The 8,091-nt window shown below is 30.6% G+C and overlaps 1 protein-coding gene and 1 non-coding gene across 2 annotated transcripts in view; both read left to right on the forward strand.

The window, feature by feature from the left end:
- LOC117170254 (Krueppel-like factor 7) overlaps positions 1–8,091 on the forward strand; it is a 457,787-nt gene that overhangs the window by 258,162 nt on the left and 191,534 nt on the right. The gene's annotated exons all lie outside the window — the stretch shown is intronic.
- On the forward strand, positions 6,553–6,625 carry Trnat-ugu. Its single transcript has one exon. It is a non-coding gene; the product is annotated as a tRNA-Thr (tRNA).

The following is an 8,091-nucleotide window of genomic DNA, read 5'->3' on the forward strand; positions in this document are numbered from 1 at the left end:
ACCGGGCAACCGTGGAAATGACAGTGAATTTATTTGTTGACCGGGAATTTTAAAAATGTTTTGAGAAAAATGTGGCCCAGTTCAGTTTCAGAAGTTTTAAAAGTTAACTAGTTCAATTTTTATCTATTTCAATTATCTCATCGTTCAGTCTTCAATGTGTAATTTGGAAATGCTCTACTTAAAAAATGTTCACTTTAGACTTTTTATTTTGAATGTAAAGAATTTTAAAATAGCATTATTGAAGACTTAAAGAATTAAAAATTGAAAGCGTTTAAAGTTACCAATTCTTGATAAAAAGTATTTTTATTGGATCAAACTGTAAATATAAATCAATTATTTTTTCAATAATTGATTGTTAAAAACGATTCTAAATCCGTTAAAAATTCGAAATGTCCAGCTTTTAACATTAAAAATTAAACTGTTTCAACTCTAGTCTTAATCATTTAAGAAAGCAAACATCCGACTGAAACTTCGTAAACTATTTTTAATTAAAAAGTTACTTCGGAATAATGTATTTTGTAACTAAAAGCTTTCGCTAAATTAAAAATATTGGCTCAGTGTAAAATATTAATTCATGCTATTTTAAATTTTTTCATTAAAAACAATAATACTTATTTTTTATTTATCAATATTTGACTGTTTATTCAAGCCGAATAAATAAAAACCGAATATTTAAAAATAAACAATTTGTAATTGAATTGTTTTACCTGGGAAAACTTGAATCGTTTGAATTTCGAATATCTTATGAGCTTTGAACGTTACTATTTTGATTGTTATTTAAAAAGAAAGGTTTAATGTCTAAGTGAAATGTTTCAATTTAGATGTTTAAATAGCAATTGGACCCTTATTATTTCTAGACGAAATTTGAGTAACTTTAATAGGTGTTTGGAAGTTATGAAAAGATTGAAAATTAATTTAAAACTTCAATAGAAAGAATAAAAACATTCTCATTAGATTCCTAGGAAAATTGAAAATAATTTTTCATTTTGGAATATTATTCACAAAGAATATTGAAAAAGATTTTAAAAGATTTCCAAAATTGTTAAAAAAGAGTATAGAATATTTTAACATGAGTTTTTATAATTTCCCAAATTTTCTATAAGATGAACAAAAAATTCTATTAATTTCAAAAGACATTCAGAAGTCCAAAAAACATTTTAAAAGTAATTTTAAAGTTGCATACATTTAAAAGAACTTCTAGATTTAACAAGATTTTAAAATAAAATTTGAAGCTTTTCAAGAATGTCCAAACAACATAAGTTAAAAAGAATTTAATTTTTAATTTAAGAAGTGCTTAGTTTAAAAAATGCAACTGTCCATTTTTCAGATTTTCTATCTTAAAATTATTTGAATTAATGTAATTTCAAAAATTGAAAAGTTGACTGATTCTTTAATTGATAGATTTCAAAATGATGACGTAGATTTATATTTATCTTTAAGTGGATATTATAAAGCAATTCAATAAAAAAAGTGTAATTCAGAAACTTCGAAACCCCGGTTTCAACAGTTCAAAATTCAAGTGGTACAATTTGAGTGCTTCAATTTGTACTTTGATTTTATTATTGCAAATAGAAAAAAGTTAAGCTTTAGAGTTCAAAGTGCATAATTTTATTGACCGCGGAAAATGTTTGCGAAACCGGAAAAACCCGGAAATGAACGTGAATTTTGTTCTTCGTTTAAAACGGCCACCCTGAATACAGAAATAGACCTGTTTTACTAAACAGATTACATCGAAATCTCATTTTAGGCTGTTCATTATCTTTAACTTTGTAACGAATGGGAAAAGCGCGAAGAATTGCGGTTCTCTTCGATAACATATGCCATAATAAATGATAATAATACATAATACATAATTACTATCTTTTAATAAACATTTGTGATAAGAAATTGTCTACAATCTGATATACATTTATTTGGGGCAACATTCTCTTGATCACATTTCTCATACTAAAAGTATTTGAATAAATGCAAAATAATAAAGAAGTTCTTCTTTTTTCATAGATTAAGTAATATTTTTTTTAAAGCGACAAACCAGATTCTGACTTACAATCTTAAATATATGTTTTGTAAAAAAAACACGTTTGAAAACTTTTTCATGCAATTTGTTGTATTGCCGTCGGGAAAAATACTTTTAGTCATTATTAGATGTTAATTACAAAAAATACAATATATTCTTTTTCTCTACCTATAGACCTTTCGTGATATAATTTTTTTGTCAATACATTACTTTCCTTTCATTTCTATTTATATCACTTTTATTTAAGTTCATTAAAAAGCATTTACCTGTTGAAGGTTAATTATTTTATCTGAAAATGCCTCTCTTTGCTTGAAATGTTGTTTTGAATTTAAAAATTAATCAATGCTTCATGCAAAAATAAAAAAAATGCAATGCTTCATGCGAAAATCAGTAATGATATGATTCTTTTCTGATACAATAAATGCGTTTGATAGACGTGAAATGTTAGCGGGAGAATAATGGAGACATAAAAATGGTTATTTTATTTTCTTCACCTTGAACTATTAATCTCAATTATTTCATGGAATGTTAATAATTTTCTGTTCTTGTTAGATTGACTTTTTACATAAATAACAGTAGATGTGAAGCCCGAAGTATTTTGGAGGCGTGTCGAACAAAAGGTTTAAATTCACTTCAGAGCTTGATAATAAGCTTAATTTTAATCCGATCATTACTGAATTTTGATACTATCATTGGAGCACCTTTGCAATGCTTCATGCAAAAATCAGTAATTCAGTAATGATATGATTTTTTTCTGATACAAAAAACGCGTTTGATAGACCTGAAATTTTAGCGGGAGAAGAATAGAGATACAAAAATTGGTTATTTTATTATCATCCCCTTAAAGTATTGATATGAATTATTTCATGGAATGCTAATAATTTTCCGTTCTTGTTAGATTGTTTTCGAGATTATTATTTTACAAATGACTTTCTATATCAACAACAGCAGATGTGAAGCCAGAAGTATTTTGAAGGCGTGTCGAACAAAAGGTTTAAATTCACTTCAGAGCTTGATTATAAAGCTTAATTTTAATCCGATCATTACTGAATTTTTATACGATCATTGGAGCACCTTTGGAATGCTGCATGCAAAAATCAGTAATGATATGATTTTTTCTGATAAAAAAACGCGTTTAATAGACGTGAAATGTTAGCGGGAGAAGAACGGTTCTCTTACAAAAATAGAAATTACTGTGCTTGACTGTACGAACAAGCCCGTTAGTCTCTCGCTTGCCCTCGCATATTTGCTTTGGCGGAAGAGGGACGCCGATTGTCGCCTATGGCCACATCACCGTGGTCGCTTCATGCGCTGGGAAATGCAGTTCGCAGGGTCCCAAGGCATGTGGAAGGAGTCGTTATTACTTCACCCCTCAGACTCAACTCGGATTTTCCGAGAGTTTTGACACAGGTTCAGAAAAACGCGGTTTTTAATATTAGAAAATTAATTTAAATTTTCGAAAATTTTCAGATGCGTTGTTAAGACATGAGGAAGGTTAATGACAAAGTCCCTACTTCGAGGAATGAAAGAAACTTCTTCAAATTAAGCGTTGAAAATTATCAAAATGATTTTCAGCATTAAATAAATAATATAGCTACAACGAAATTATCGATATTGCACGGTAGCTTACCTTCAACGAAGCTCGAAACATTAAACTGCACTCGTTTTCACTGAGGCAATCGCTCATAAATGCAAAATTAATGAACTTCCAAAAATGTTCAATCTTTTCAATTTTCCCGGAAAACTATTCACTTTATGGCAATGTTTTATATAACTTTTTTTTCAGAAGAAAATTTAGAGTGTTTTATTATATAACTATTTTTGCTCTAAAAACAGCCATTCCCAAGGAAAATCCAAAAACATGAAATAGGCCGCCATATTGGAAGGTGGCAGCTCGAGCGCCTGACAACTAAGTTCATTGTTACAAATTATTTCCATTTAAGCCTCCTCATTCAGCTTCGTTGACTGGCCTAATGTGCAAGTTGTTGATTTTCTCAGCGTACAGTTTTGTTTGCGGTCCAATCCTGACATCAATGGCTTCTATTACTTTTAAAATTCTATTCCTAGAAGTATTTACTACCAAAATATGAAGAAAAAAATTTCGATTTTTTGAAAAACTATGACCAGAATCTCCAGTTAAAAAACGGCGATAATTTACATGAAAATGGAAAGGCATACCAGTGAAGAACTAATGTAATGTTCACTGACGAATCTAAAGGGCGTGAACAAGTCTGCACGCGCCCGGTATCCTCTGTAGCTTTTTTTCGATGCTCAAAGCTGTCATCAAGTTGAAAGAATGGGTAGACAGACGAGTATTCAGTTCCTACGAAAATCCAGTGGCTTTCCTGTACGAAAAACTTTTCACATTTTTTCATTTTAAATTTGGGTTCCTTGTGTCTGGGTGGTTTGCTCACGGAACTTCCCAATATGCCCCTACCATTGTCCCACCCCAAGTCCTTTGTCTTATCAGAATATTTCAGAATATTTTCTATCGCTAATATTAAAAAAAAAATTTTACTAAGATGCCCGAAACATACTTCTGTTACATAAATTTAATTATCTTGTTGAAAACTCAACTATTTTGTTAAAAAATCATCTTTTTTCCTTAAAAGCTCAACTGTTTTCTAAAATATCATATCTTTTCGCATCTTTCTTCGTTGCAAATGAACTATTTTGTTGAAAAATTCGTATTTTAGATTGAAAATTCAACTATTTGGTCAAAAAAAGCATCTGTCTTCGTTGAAAATTTATCTCTGTTGGTAGAAAATATTCTCTGGTTGAAATGTTAACCTTTCTTGCAACCAAATATTTTCCTTTTTTTCTATCACAAGGACGCGTCGATATCTTGACAAGTGTTGTTCACCGGCATCAGATGCGACGTGAAAATCGAAGCACTATTTATCTTCGGACTTGCCTTCCAACTTCGTTTCAGTCGCAGTGTGTCCTCTACTTCACCGAAAAAATTCTCTGAAACATATCTCCGTTCCTTCTTTTGTTACCTTGTCGTGGTCATTCCCACACGGTCCTTCACAAAACGCAATCTTCAAAATTGGTTGCTTCTCTAACCTTTGATAAATAAAAACGATTAGTTTAAACGGATATCATGTCCTTTCATGATTCATTAATGCCGGATTCAAATGGCATGTAAAAATCAAAAAGTGAGACATATTAAGCGTTGAAAATGTAATAAAAGTACATAGTTTATAAAATCGAAGTCCGTAAATGAAAATTTATTTTATGTAATAAAATTCGATCTAGATTATATATTTTTATCAGTGTACTTTGCTAAAAAAAATACGAAGAATGGATCCTTGAACGGGGGTTGATTCAATTTCTTTTGCTTTCATAGACCTTAGCGTCTTCCATGTTGGATTTTCATGTTAGGTTTGGCAAACTTATATCGGCTAGCTCGTTGGAATCGAGTTTTCGGTTGGTAGGTTGGGGGCACTATATTCGTATTTCATCGGTTCTGGACAATAAAGCTCAGTCTTCTTGTCTTGCCTTCTATTCGGCTGACCACCACAGCATGGTTCCGTTCTTATCCTTTGCAACTTCGACGATGTCTGTCCCCATTCCGGTCCAATCTTTTTTTTCTTCTTATTTGCCCTCGAATTGAATTAGGGCAAAAGTCGTCAACTGAGAAAAAAAGTCTTGGCTAATCTTACCACGATCTTACAACCCATGCTCAGATCCAGAACTATATGTGCGAAATTTATCATATGCTTCCCGAACTCAGAGTAAGGATTAAACTATATACAGTAAACATGTGCTTGAAATTTAAAGTTATTAAAGTTATTTAAGTCAATTTTCAGAATTTTACGAAGAATGCAGATAATGTTAAAGAAAAGCCCCCAATTATCGAGAATTATCGAAGTGATATATTCATAATATTAATAATGCTTTGATAGTATGTAGCTGCATCTTAATAAGAACGTTTTTTGCAATGATAATGAAAATGGTGGTGGATCACGAAATGGTAACTTCTCTCGATTTGTTTGATGCCAGTTGTGGGAAAGCTGTCGCAATGACGAATCGAGCTAGTTCTATCTAGTATATAACTGCAAGGATCGAGTAGAATTAGGACCTAACGTCATGTCGCGAGACTTCAGATGCTGAATTCTCATCGATTAAATGCACCGATCAAGAACAAACTCAACTTTTACGTAACACAACTATGAAGTTGTTATTCAATTAATAAATAATATTAAATAACTATTAGTTCTTAATTCGACACTAAAGTGTTGCCTAGGCCACTGCTTACTGTTATAGAAAGAGAGTTTCGGTTATACTGGTTAATTAGATAGAATATTATTTTAGAGGCCTGATACCAGTGGTTTTTTGATCTTTGTACGACAGATGTCTCAGTATTGTACGGTAGATAAGCAGAAGAACTACTATATCATAATCAATTTTTATTACGCGAAATTAATAATAATACAATAATAAATATAATAATAAATAAAATAATAAGATCTATGAAAACTAATTTCGATCGAAATTAAGCAAATACAAGTTCTAAAATTTCCACTGTTGGTGCTGCGGTAGCGCAATTGGTAGCGCCCCTCACATGTAATGAGGAGGTTGTTGGTTCAAACCCAGCCCGCAATGAATTTTTTAGAACTTATTTTTCTCGCGTTTTCAATTAATTTCGCGTAAGTAAAATTGATTATGATATAGTAGTTCTTTTACTTACCAACCGTACAATACAGGGACCTCTGCCACATAAAGATAAAAAAACCACTGGTGTCTAAAATAATATTTTATGAAATACTCAATTACCATTACATAATTTTTAATGATCAACTATACGTTTAATAAATAAATCAATAAATCATAGTTTTAAATTTCAAACATTTCAAATTACATAATTTTTAATTTAAAACTTTTCAAATTATTTAATTTTCGAAGTAGATTTTGAAAAAAAAGTATTTAAAAATTGCATAATGCTCCAAATGATCAAATTGCTTAAGTTATACATATAAGATTTGTTATAAAAGCGTCAATGGCGTCTTAATAGCGACTTTGTCGTTTTTATAATTCAAGTAATTTTGAGGTTGATTGTACAGCCAACAACGTGAAAAATTTGGTTTGGGTAATAAAATAATTTGCTTCCATCAATACCAACAAAACTATGTTTTTAGTGTTCGAAGACGGACTGAGGAGCATAGACTGGAGAAGTTTCATTGTATTAACATTGCATTAACACAGAAAAAACTAGGTGTTCACTCATGTTGCGGCTCAAATGAAAGTTGGTGTCATTTGCAACTTGAGCTCCAGTAGATACCTGTAGAGACCTAAATGGGTTCGTTCAGACTGTTTAGAGTGTACTTGAAACGAGCAGCATCAACAGCAGCAAGGCCCATTCACAAGCCAACCTCTTGCAAAGTCGGGGGTTCTAAGTTAGCGATTTACAGAATATGTCGGTAAAGCAAACACAAACGAAATTAATATTTATTCATTTTATTTCTTACTTGTTAAGGTTCACTTATTTCATAATTTTTAATACAAAATTGGTTTAAGTCTACACCACCTTTAAATTACCATGATTTAAAATAATTGATCAATTAATAATTGCAAAAATAATGCGATTTTATTGATTATAAGTGAAAATTCATTACTCAGCTAACCCATTTTTAACATACTCTTAAAATTTATGAAAAATTATACTGCATATGCAGTATCAAAATGCATACAGTTCGTTATACTTACTTCATAAAGTTGAAAATATACTTAGGGTATTTTCTTAAAATAAAAAAATAAATTCAAAAGGGTTAATGCAAGATTCCATTTTTAATGATTGAATATTATTGATAATGCCTTCTTTATAAATGTGAGCATTCATAATAAGTTTATCGACCAATTACTTGAGACGAATATTTTTTAGCATATGAATCAGTGCTCCCAATTTTGGGAACTTTTTGAACTGCGCATGCGTCGTGCCAGCAACACGATTTGTTGCTTTTAGCGCGCGCATTTTAAATTATATAAATATTAAAATGTTATATTTATCATAAATAATGATTGGAAAATGCTTCAAAAGAAATTCATTAATCCTAAAATAGAACTGTTGAGTG

The sequence above is a fragment of the Belonocnema kinseyi genome, chromosome 3 (assembly GCF_010883055.1).
Source record: "Belonocnema kinseyi isolate 2016_QV_RU_SX_M_011 chromosome 3, B_treatae_v1, whole genome shotgun sequence".
In the NCBI taxonomy this organism is placed as follows: Eukaryota; Metazoa; Arthropoda; class Insecta; order Hymenoptera; family Cynipidae; genus Belonocnema; species Belonocnema kinseyi.